Below are 10773 nucleotides of genomic sequence, written 5' to 3'. Positions count from 1 at the left end.
AAGTTCATAGAAAAGGCGCGGTTGAAAAATAAAACCGTTTGGAATCTACACCATGTTGACTTAAAAGAGGTTACTTCCTGAGAATCAGCGCAAATCTTAGTAAACCCCAAAGGTGACAGTGTGTGCCAAGAATTAATTCCAAGAATATTTAAATGTTCAGCTTTAGTAATGATGCATACACACACACAGACATACAGACACACAGACACACACACAGACATACAAATACACACACACAGACACAGACACACACACACACAGAAACACACACACAGACACACACAGACACACACAGACACACACACACACAGACACAGACACACACACACACACTGCGAAGTTGTCTGAAAACTTGCAAACTTGTTTTTTCCTCCAAACTTAGCTGGGGAGATGGCTCAGTGGGTAAAGCGGTTGCTACACAAATGTGTGGACTGGAATTCAGATCTCCAGAGCTCCTGTAAATACAGAATGGGTGTGGTTGCCTGTTTGCAATTTCGTCTCTCAGAAGGCAGAGACTGAGGTTAATGCTAGCTGGCTAGTTAGACTAGCTGCTTAGGTGAGTTTTGGGTTCAACTAAGAGACTTTGCTTAGATAAATAAAGTGGGGGAGTGATCAAGGAGGACCCCTTTTTCTTTTTCAAAGATTTATTTACTTACTGTTTACTCAGGTAATTAATTTTATTCCTTCTCAAGTCTCTAATGGGGTTGAAGACCAGATGTTTAGTTTTACAGTTAAGCTTAGTTGTTTGGGGGTTAAGATGTTTTTAGGTCTAGATAGATGTTTTAAGTTGATAGAGATGAGATATGACAGATAGTGATTTACATTCAGAATTTTAGACTCACCAACATAGGAAAGACGTTTTCTTCAAGGCTGCCAAATAAAAATAGCCAAAACATTATGAATGTAACATTAATATAATTCCCAATTGTTTCATGATTCTTCTTGCTGAATAGTTTATTTCATATATGTGTAATAATATAAATGTATATGTTAAAAAAACCAAAAAAATTTATTGTATACACAATGTTCTGCCTGCATGTGTGCCTGCACACCAGAAAAGGGCACCAAATTTCATTATAGATGGTTGTGAGCCACCATGTGGTTGCTAGGAATTGAACTCAGGACCTCTGGAAGAGCAGTTAGTGGTCTTCACCTCTCCAGTCCCTTAAGGAGGACTCTTTTTTTTTTTTTTTTTTGTTTTTTGAGACAGAGTTTCTCTGTGTAGCCTTGGCTGTCCTGGACTCACTTTGTAGACCAGGCTGGCCTCGAACTCACAGCGATCCGCCTGCCTCTGCCTCCCGAGTGCTGGGATTAAAGGTGTGTGCCACCACGCCCGGCTCTTAAGGAGGACTCTTAATATCACCCTTGTACCTCTACAGGTATACACACACACACACACACACACACACCCTTGAATGTGCACACAACCTACCCACATGTGCACATGCACACAGCTGTTGAGCACACACACAGTCATCTGCATGTGCACACAACACCCACACATGACTAAACAAACAAAACAAACAAACAAATAAATAAATAAGAGGTTTTTAGAAATGCAACAATCCTAAATGTAAACATGACTTTGGTAACAACTTATGAAAATGGTGACAACTTTTCTGAACTATCAGTAAGGCGAGTATTGACTTCTAGAGGAGCGCTAATTGCCTTTCTGTGACCTCTTACAGTAATAGCTGCAAAGTCAGCACAAGAAGTGACCAAACAGCACAGAGGATGGTTGGACCACAGAACTGTTAGACTATTGACACACACAGCTTGTCAAGTAGCACATATCATGATGATTTACTTTCTGTTTTCAAACTAAATACTTGTCATTGGTTCTGATTTTGTAGTCAGGATTTGCATTTTTTTCCTAAGCCAGTGTCCATTTGCTTAAGCCTCCAGTCTGAGCAGGCCCTGGGTGGCTTTGCTGGGCCACCTTTGTCTTCAGTAGCTAACACAGCACTGTTCCTGTCTCTGTGTGGCCTCTGATTGCCTTGGCCACCCCATCTTCTCCCTGAGAGGGTTGATTCTCTCTTCTTCTCCACAGTTCCTGAGGCCCTCACTGACTCTAACTCATCCCAGCCCCTGAACTTCGTAGCCACCTTAACTCCAGGAACCAACATCTGGGTCCGCTGATTTAGATTCTGTCAAAAGAGAATCAGCACTTGAGTTGGGTGCCCATCTTGAGTTAGGCAAGTTGGCTCAGATGACAGAGTCCAGCCCTGCAGTCAATGCAATGGGATGCGGTCCACGGGAGGTGGGGGTGGAATCGCCAAGCCGACCCCTCCAGGGCCCACAGAGACCTTTTGGGTCCAGGTAAAGTCTGTTTGAAAGGGGAATGTTCTGCATTCACCTCACGGCAAGCCCTGGGGGCTGGTGCTGTTCTCTCGTGGCTCCCCTGAGCCAGGCAGGAGGCTAAACAGAAGCCTGAGGATGGCTAGGTCTTGGTGACCAGGTCAGGTAAAGCCTCAGCTCACAACAGCAGGGCTTTCCCAGAATGCAGCTGGCAACAGAACCATAGAGTGGAGGTGTGGCCTGAGGGAGTGAGAGAATCCTGATGGCTTCCACCATTGAAGCCAGGCGGCACATAGGAAGCGTGGGTAGACCTGGGAGCCACTTCCAAAGCTTTTGGCTGGTGTGGCTGACTGAATTCAGAAGGCTCTCCTCCTAACTGTGGCTTGATGCTCGGTGGTGACTGTTCTTTACACATGACAGAAAGAGAGAACCAACTCCCACAGCTTGTCATCTGACCTCTACAAGTGTGCTGTAGAGTGTGCGCAGCACGCGCACGTACACACACACACACACACACACACACACACACACACCCAAGTGTGTAATTTTGCATACCAATGTTTTAATATTTGCCTTTAAATTTGACATTGTGCTGGGCGTGGTGGTGCACACCTTTAATACCAGCACTCGGGAGGCAGAGGCAGGCAGATCTCTGTGAGTTCGAGGCCAGCCTGGTCTACAAAGCGAGTCCAGGACAGCCAAGGCTACACAGAGAGAACCTGTCTCGAAAAAACAAACAAAACAAAAAAACAAAAACAAAAAAATTGATATTGCACAATATAATGGCTAATAGAAAAATTTGTATGGATAATTTTCATTGTTCCCTTAGCCCCCATTTAGAATATCATTATTTAAAGGTGAGAAGCCCAGAAAGAGGCCACAGGAGAAATGAAAGAGCTTGTTTGTGTGCCTGCAGTGACTTTTTTTTTTAAAACTCTGTGTTCAGAAGGTTCCACATGTTGTGTGTTTGGTCCCGCCGGTAGCTGAAGTATTAGTCCATAAAGGAGATGGGTCTGGGGCCGTGGCGACAAGGATGATGAGCTCATTTGGGCATGTGCTGGTTTTGGGGTGCTGGACTGACAGAGTAGTAGGCATGAAGGTCCTGGGGGCGGAGATGATTGCTGGGGCCACGTCAGTGGTGGGTGCAGGATATCTCGCTGCCCAGGGCTTGGAAAGGCTGGCGTGGAGATGAGTGGAGAGCGGAGGTGTGCTCCTTTCAAGATGGGCACAGGAAGAAAAAAGCAGAGCGAGGAAGCTAAGGATGGAGCAGACAGAGTCACCTGAGGAAGTGCCAAACTGGACAGTCTCCAGCCTCACACGGACCACTTGAAAATGGTGAGTGGGGTAACCTACTGTAAATCTTAGAAAGGAAGGAAGGAAGGAAGGGAGGAAGGAAGGAAGGAAGGAAGACAGGAGTCAAAGACAAGGAAAAGAATTAGGCAGAACAAAGCCCTAGGCTCTGCAGGGCGGAGGCTGTTCCTGATTGAGACAGATGTTGAGGACCTGGCCAGCTAGTTCCTTGCTTTATGACTGTGACATGTACCCTGATCCCTTTCTCGTACTCAGCTCCTGCCTTAGAGGACAAAAGAGACAAGTTACCCTGAAGGTTCCTCCTGCTCTGACTCTGCAGATGGGGATCTCCTTTTCCTCCCATGCCGCAGGCAGGCCCTGCTCCACCCCCCTACTGTCCCAGGCTCATCCGGTCTTGTGGAGAACAGTAAGAGCTTCACCCTGGAGAGTCATAGCCCCAGAGGCAGTGGAGCAGAGGTGGCCAGAGTTTTCCAATGTGGCCTTAGTCTCCCTGAGTCTGAGTTCTGGTTGAGCTATTTGAAGGTGTTGTGGCCTTGGGAAAGTCACTTAACGCCCCTGACTTCAATCGTTCATCTGAAAAATGGAAGTAACAGTATTTCCCACATCAGAATGGCAGAGGTAAGTAAGCTAATGTGTGCAGGGGCTGGAGGGCAGCCGCTGCTCAATGACGCCAGCTGGTTGAAACTTTTACAGATGGGGCCAGCTGTTCTGATTTCAGTCAGGGTGATGTGTGGGTCCCCTGTCAACTAATGAAATTCCCGAGGTAGTGCCCAGGCCACCCTCTTGCTCTCTTAATTTTTAGTTTTGTTTTATTTTACATGCATGGGTATTTTGCTTACATCTATCTATCTATCTATCTATCTATCTATCTATCTATCTATCTATCTATCTCTGTGTAGCACATGGTGACTGAGGAGGCCAGGAGAGAGTATTAGACTCCCTGGAACTGTAGTTACAGATGGTTGGGAGTCACCATGTGATAGATGTCACAGATGCTTGTGAGCCACAGGACCCAGGCTCACCATGAATTAAACCTGAGTCCTGTGGAAGATCAACCAGTGTCTCATCCACTGAGCCATCTTTGCAGCCCCACTCCTTTCACATTGCCACTCTGGGCTTCCAGCTTGGTCAGCTAAGCAGGCTGGACTGGCGGTCCACTCACAGGTGAGAACGAGAGCATGCAAGCTGCACCCTTGGCGCAGGAGCTTCTGAGCCTGTTGGAGGAGACTGGCTAGTGTGACCTCAGTACTTGGACCTGAGGTTTTTAATCTAGTCACTCAGGTATTTTGCTATAGGAGGGAATGGAAAGACCCAACGCACTGAGGGTTTTCAGGCGGTTGAACCGATTCGCTCTGATTCAAGTGCCGCGGAAAGAGGCTAGCCAGGACAGGAAGGAATAGACTTCTGCGGAAGCTGCACAGACACAAAGTGCTTCCATCACCCAGGGAAAGCCATGCCATTCTGAAAATGTGCCTTGCCTGCTCTGTCAGAAGCCTGTGACAGCTGGGGTCTGGCCCTCACACCTCGCTTGTCTAGCTCAGTGGTGTCTGAGAAATGGCCGCTGTCCCTGGTTAAGACCAAGATGTGATCACACACCAAGTCTTCTCTGCAGCAACCTCCAAACTCACAGGACTGCAGTCTTATTCCGTCTCCTCTTGTCCTCCTCCCTCTCCTTCCCATCGCTGCCCACCTCTCTCAGACAGTCACATTCTTTGTACTAAGAGGGAAGAATAAAAAGCTGGAAAACCGCTCGCAGCAAGCGTGAGGACCACATTTTGATCCCCGTGTTAGACATCAACAACAAAAGGCTGGTGTGATGGCCTGGAGAGATGGCTCAGAGGTTAAGAGCACTGACTGCACTTCCAGAGGTCCTGAGTTCAATTCCCAGCAGCCACATGGTGGCTCACAACCATCTATAATGAGATCTGGTGCCCTCTTCTGGCCTGCAGATGTACATGCAAGGAGAGCACTGTATATATAATAATAAAATAAAAAATGATGGTGCACACTTGTAATCCCAATGTAGGGAGGTAGGGGTGGAGACAAGTGGAGCCATGGGGAGGGCCAGCCTAGTCGACTTGGGTGAATTTTATACTAGCAGTGGACCGTGTATCAATGAAAGGCAGATAGTTCCTGACGAAGGACACAAATACGCATACTTAAGCATGTATGTGCATGCACGCACACACACACACACACACACACACACACACACACACACACACACCAATGAAAAGCAAAACCCATCGGGTAATCTGATGAAGAGCTGAGTCATGAAATAACAAAAGCTTCATTATTCCTACCTGAGTCTTTTTTGTTTGTTTGTTTTGTGTTTTGTGTTTTTTGAGACAGGATTTCTCTGTATAGCCTTGGATGTCCTGGACTCACTTTACAGACCAGGCTGGTCTCAAACTCACAGACATCCTCCTGCCTCTGCCTCCCAAGTGCTGAGATTAAAGGCGTGCGCCACCACGCCCGGCTCGTGCCTGAGTCTTATTGCTTGGACTGTGTGTGTCTCTGTCTTAGACACACCCTTATCTATACAGTGTGCCAGGGTTTGCTATCCCAGATACTGCTGCAATGACATTCTCCATCTTTCTCTTCTCTTCCCTTCTCTCCGCCCCTTCTTCCTTCTGCTCCCTCCCCATCTTTCTTTGTTTCTTTCTCTTTCTTTCCTCTTCTTCTGTAACCTAGGCTGGCTGCTACCTTGATTTCTCCAAGTGCTGGGGTTTCAGGTGTGTACCACCATGTCTGGCCTGCATTGACTATCCTTTTTTTTTTCTCTCTTTGAGATGAGGGCCTTTCTTTGTAGCTCAGGCCTGCCTGGTACTCACGGAAGTTCTCCCTCTTCAGCTTTCAAGTGCTGGGATTACAGATGTGTGCTTTTATGCTTAACTTGCAAAGACTCTACACACTCATGCATATAGGTGGGAGCATGTGCATCATAAAATTGGGTCTCATTTGCCTTTGAATTCCCTTCCTCTGTTTCCTTTGTTTTGTGGCCTACCTTTGTCCTGAGATGGATGGTTAGGACTTCAATTCTCTTTAGATTTCTCTTTCCCTTTGTCAAGTTAAAATATTTAACCACGATGTATGTCCTGGTTCGTAGATCCACCAAAATCTAATGAAAACAAAAATTTATTCTTCTCTCTGTGTCCTCTTTTTTGAGATTTGTAGGTTATCTGGATTACCAATATTTGGCCTTTTCCAAAGTGGCTTTGGAGGGTGCTCCAGAGTCGGCTGCCATTCCAGGAGCCGCCACTAGGTGTCAATAGATGTCTTGGTTGTTGTCTGTTCAGGGCCTTGATTGGTTTGGTTGGGTCTCTGTGGATCTTTGGTAGGCGTCCTCTCCGGTAAAATAACAAATGTCCGTGGTACAGAGCACTTTCTTTAGGAAGTACTCCAGGGAACTCAGGAGTTTGCATACGAAGCCTAGGAGCCTGAGGCCCCTGCTAATGATATTCGGTGCAGACCGCAGTCGCTCCTAGGCAGGCCCAGGCTCTCCCAGCTTTGATGTATGAGATTATTATGAAGGGGTAACGCAGTCAAGTGATGCTCTCTCGGAAGGCTAAGGACGCGAGTCCTGCGTGGGCTGCAGAGATATCGCTGCAAAACGCGGACTCGGTGGCGGAACCAGCCAGACGGAAGGGTGGACACTCTCAATGGGAGCTCAGCGACACTGTCCCCGATGCCAGACCTGGTAAACAAGGCTGTGCCCTCCAGGGGTTGCAGAGAGGTTGTCACCGGAGCATACAAGCACAGATGTCAGGTTTCTTTTATCTCCTTTAAAAAGTTCTGCCCAAATTTCCACCACGCTTCACTCTGTTTGGGCTGCAGTGCTTTAAAAAAAATTTCCTGTTGTGTTAGGACAGCACAGCCAGTTTGGGTCTGTCAGTGGCTATTTCCTCCTAATTAAAACATTCCCTCCTGGAGTGAGGAAGGAGACTCAAAAGACCCAGGAAGCTGGCAAATTTTTTTAAGAGTCAGGGAGCTCAGAAAATAAGACCCACAAGGTCTCAGCTCAAGGTTGTAAGCTCAGTACACAGTTGCCAGGAGAGAGAAGTGGAAAGCGGGCTTCAGCGAGGCCACCGGCAAGCTGTGCAAAGAGCTCTCATGCAGCCTTGGTAAGTTGCTGCCCATGCTGCGGTGGGCTTACCCACAAGGCAGGTGCCTCGGAGTTCTCCCTGCCCCTTTGAGTACCTCTTCACCTATATTCCTGTAAGGAATCACAAGAAACTCACTGGTCTACCAAGTTAGACTTTGTTAGAATAATTAATTTGGTCTGCTGTCTGTTTCCTGTCTGCGGTGAATAGACATTTGTGTTATGTTTCCTCACACAACACTGTGTGTGTGTGTCAAAGAGAGGGGGGAGGAGGAATTAGATGCTCATCCAGCCTATTCCTGGGGTCTTGATGTTGGATTCCTTGCCTTGTCTGTTTAGTGTTCATTGCTGCATTCTACACCAGGAAGGGATTAAAAATCCCGAGGTAACAGCCGGACGTGGTGGTACACACTTTTAATCCCAGCACTTAGGAGGCAGAGGCAGGTGGGTCACTGTGAGTTTGAGATCAGCCTGGTCTACAAAGTGAGTCAGGGACAGGCAGGGCTACACAGAGAAACCCTGTCTCAAAAAAGAAAAAAAATCCCAAGGTACAAGAGTCTCTTAGATCTGTAGTAAACACAGGCCCCACGACACTGTGTGACATCCCTTAATGTGCTCCCAAGCTCTAGCTGAGGACACGTCAGAGTGCTTTGGATCAGGCACACAGTGGGATGAGGGTATATCTGATAAACTCTTTGTTGAGTAGAAGGCGCCACGAACATGGTAGGAGATGGGAGCAATCTAGGTGAAGGGTTTAGGGAGTGAAATCTGGGCCTGACTGGAGCTTTGGAAAGTGAGCAAGATTATTCAAGTCTTCAGTCCTGTCCAAGACTGGTGACATGGCCTCTCCTTAAGGCTTGTAGGGCTTAAGGTACAGGAGTGGAGCACATAGGTGCTGGCCACCAGGGCCAAAGCCTGCTGACATGGATGGGGGAAGACCCAAGAGGATGTGGGCCGGGCCCGTAGTGTCTCCACTGTAGACCCTAGCCTTTTCACTTGTTTGAAAATCAGCTCTGAGACAGATGATAAGCTAAAACGTGCCATCCCTGATTGAGGCTTCAGGTAGGCTCACACGTGCACTCTCCAGTGTCATCCAGTGACTCTGACTAGCATTTCCAATGTCCTTGACTCGGCTCTTTCAAGTATCACACCTCCCCTGCTCAGGATGGAGGCTAGTCAGGCCTCTCCTCAGGCATCAGGGTTCAGTCAGAGCTGAGTGTGGTCCCTAGGCAGTGCTTTGGCTGCCCCCTGAGAGGGGAACTCTGATGTGTGTTGGGGGAAAGGTTAGAGGGCCTTTGATACTCTTCTGTGGGGACTGTGCACAAGCGATCAGAGAGAGCGAGCGTGTGAGAGATCACTGATGAGTGAGTGGTCTACACCGGACTTCTCCCAGGCACGGATACTGAGGCCCAGAGAGCGAAGCTTGGCACTTCCTCTAGCTTCTTCAGCTTAGACTGTCTGGGCCTGACCTGGTTGCCCTGGATGAGTTCAACCCTGTATGTTATCTTGATTCAAACCTTGCTGTTTCTGGGTCCATTGTAATGGGGCGGGGGGCTGCACACCTCCAAAACAATTTCCTGTCACTCTGAACTTCCCAGAGAGGTGGAAATGCTCAGACGAGGGACAATTGCTCCCCTACTAAGGTGGTTTGGGCCTTCCTCTGGTGCAAGGTAGAAGCCAACTGGAGCAAATACTAGGCTGGACTGCCTCAGTTTCCCGACATGGATGGGTTCCTGGATACTAAAGAAAATATGGCCCAAGGAGATAGGAACATCGCTTCTCTGCTTCTCTTTTCCATTCCCTCAGCTGAAAGCGCTCACAACCAAATTCCCCTCAGCCACCCCTCTCTCCTCCCACTTCTCTACCTCCTCTTCCCTCCTCCTTTTTTGGGGGGGACACCTTCACACATTTTAAACAGCAATGACAGGCAGACTCATAACCCACATACTTAGCTAGTTCATTCACGTCAGGCATAGCACCCTAGCGGTACCACTGAGTCACTCTAAGCAATGGAAAACCCCATCCTAAAACCCCTACACATTTGAGCAAAGCAGTTTTGATATTTTAGTTTTTAAACATTGGGAAAAATGCGTGGTATAGGTTGAAACTGCAGCAAGCTTCCTTTTGTTTTCCTTCTAATAAGTAACAAGGGGCATCCATCCTGTGGTCTCTTTTTCTTTTACTTTTTTTTTTTTGTGCCACAAGTACAACACACACCGATTAAAAAAAAAAAAAGATGTACATCGCATGTAGCCGTGATAATAGCCGTGGCAAGGGCAGGCTGAAGCGCATTAACAACAGACTTATCTGCAGAGCCGCGCCTTATGTAAGATGCATTTTCCTCTAGAGCCAAGTAGCAAAGAATTCACCTACACAAGTAGATAAGTGGCCCCTGGGCTCACGTGAGGTCCAGCGCCATCCCCGTGTCAGGGAACTTCTTGCCTACATAATTGACACAACAAAGGGATGCTTTGCATTTAGGACAACAGAACCCAACATATAAATTGGCACCTGATACTCTGTAGTCTGGCTGTATTAATATCACCTATGGGACCCAAGATAATTTCAGTGACATCTTGGTTTTCTCTAAGTGGAGAAGAGCATTTTGTGCTGGTGTCCATTGACAAGCCTGGATAGATAGGTGCATTATAAGCAGGGATTCGTGCTTAGGGATACCCAGTCAAAAATATCTTTTTTTCCCCCCGAGACAGGGTTTCTCTGTGTAGCCTTGGCTGTCTTGGACTCACTTTGTAGACCAGGCTGACCTCGAACTCACAGCGATCTGCCTGCCTTTGCCTCCCGAGTGCTGGGATTAAAGGCATGCACCACCATGCCGGGCCAAAATATCTTTTATAAAACTACACTTCTCTCTCTTCCCCACAGCTACCCTCTAAGGCCGTATAGGGCTAAACAATGATGGGAAACTAGGGTGAAGCTGATGGCATGGTACGTAGTCTGTTTCTTAATGGTGGTCAGAGGTTCACAAGGCCACATAAGCCAACAGAACATTCAGGGCAGCCTGGGAGTCCCATCTGTGCAGCTACATGGCAGTAAGGGATGTG

This window comes from Acomys russatus, chromosome 32 (assembly GCF_903995435.1).
Source record: "Acomys russatus chromosome 32, mAcoRus1.1, whole genome shotgun sequence".
NCBI lineage: Eukaryota > Metazoa > Chordata > Mammalia > Rodentia > Muridae > Acomys > Acomys russatus.
This window is presented reverse-complemented; position numbering follows the sequence as displayed.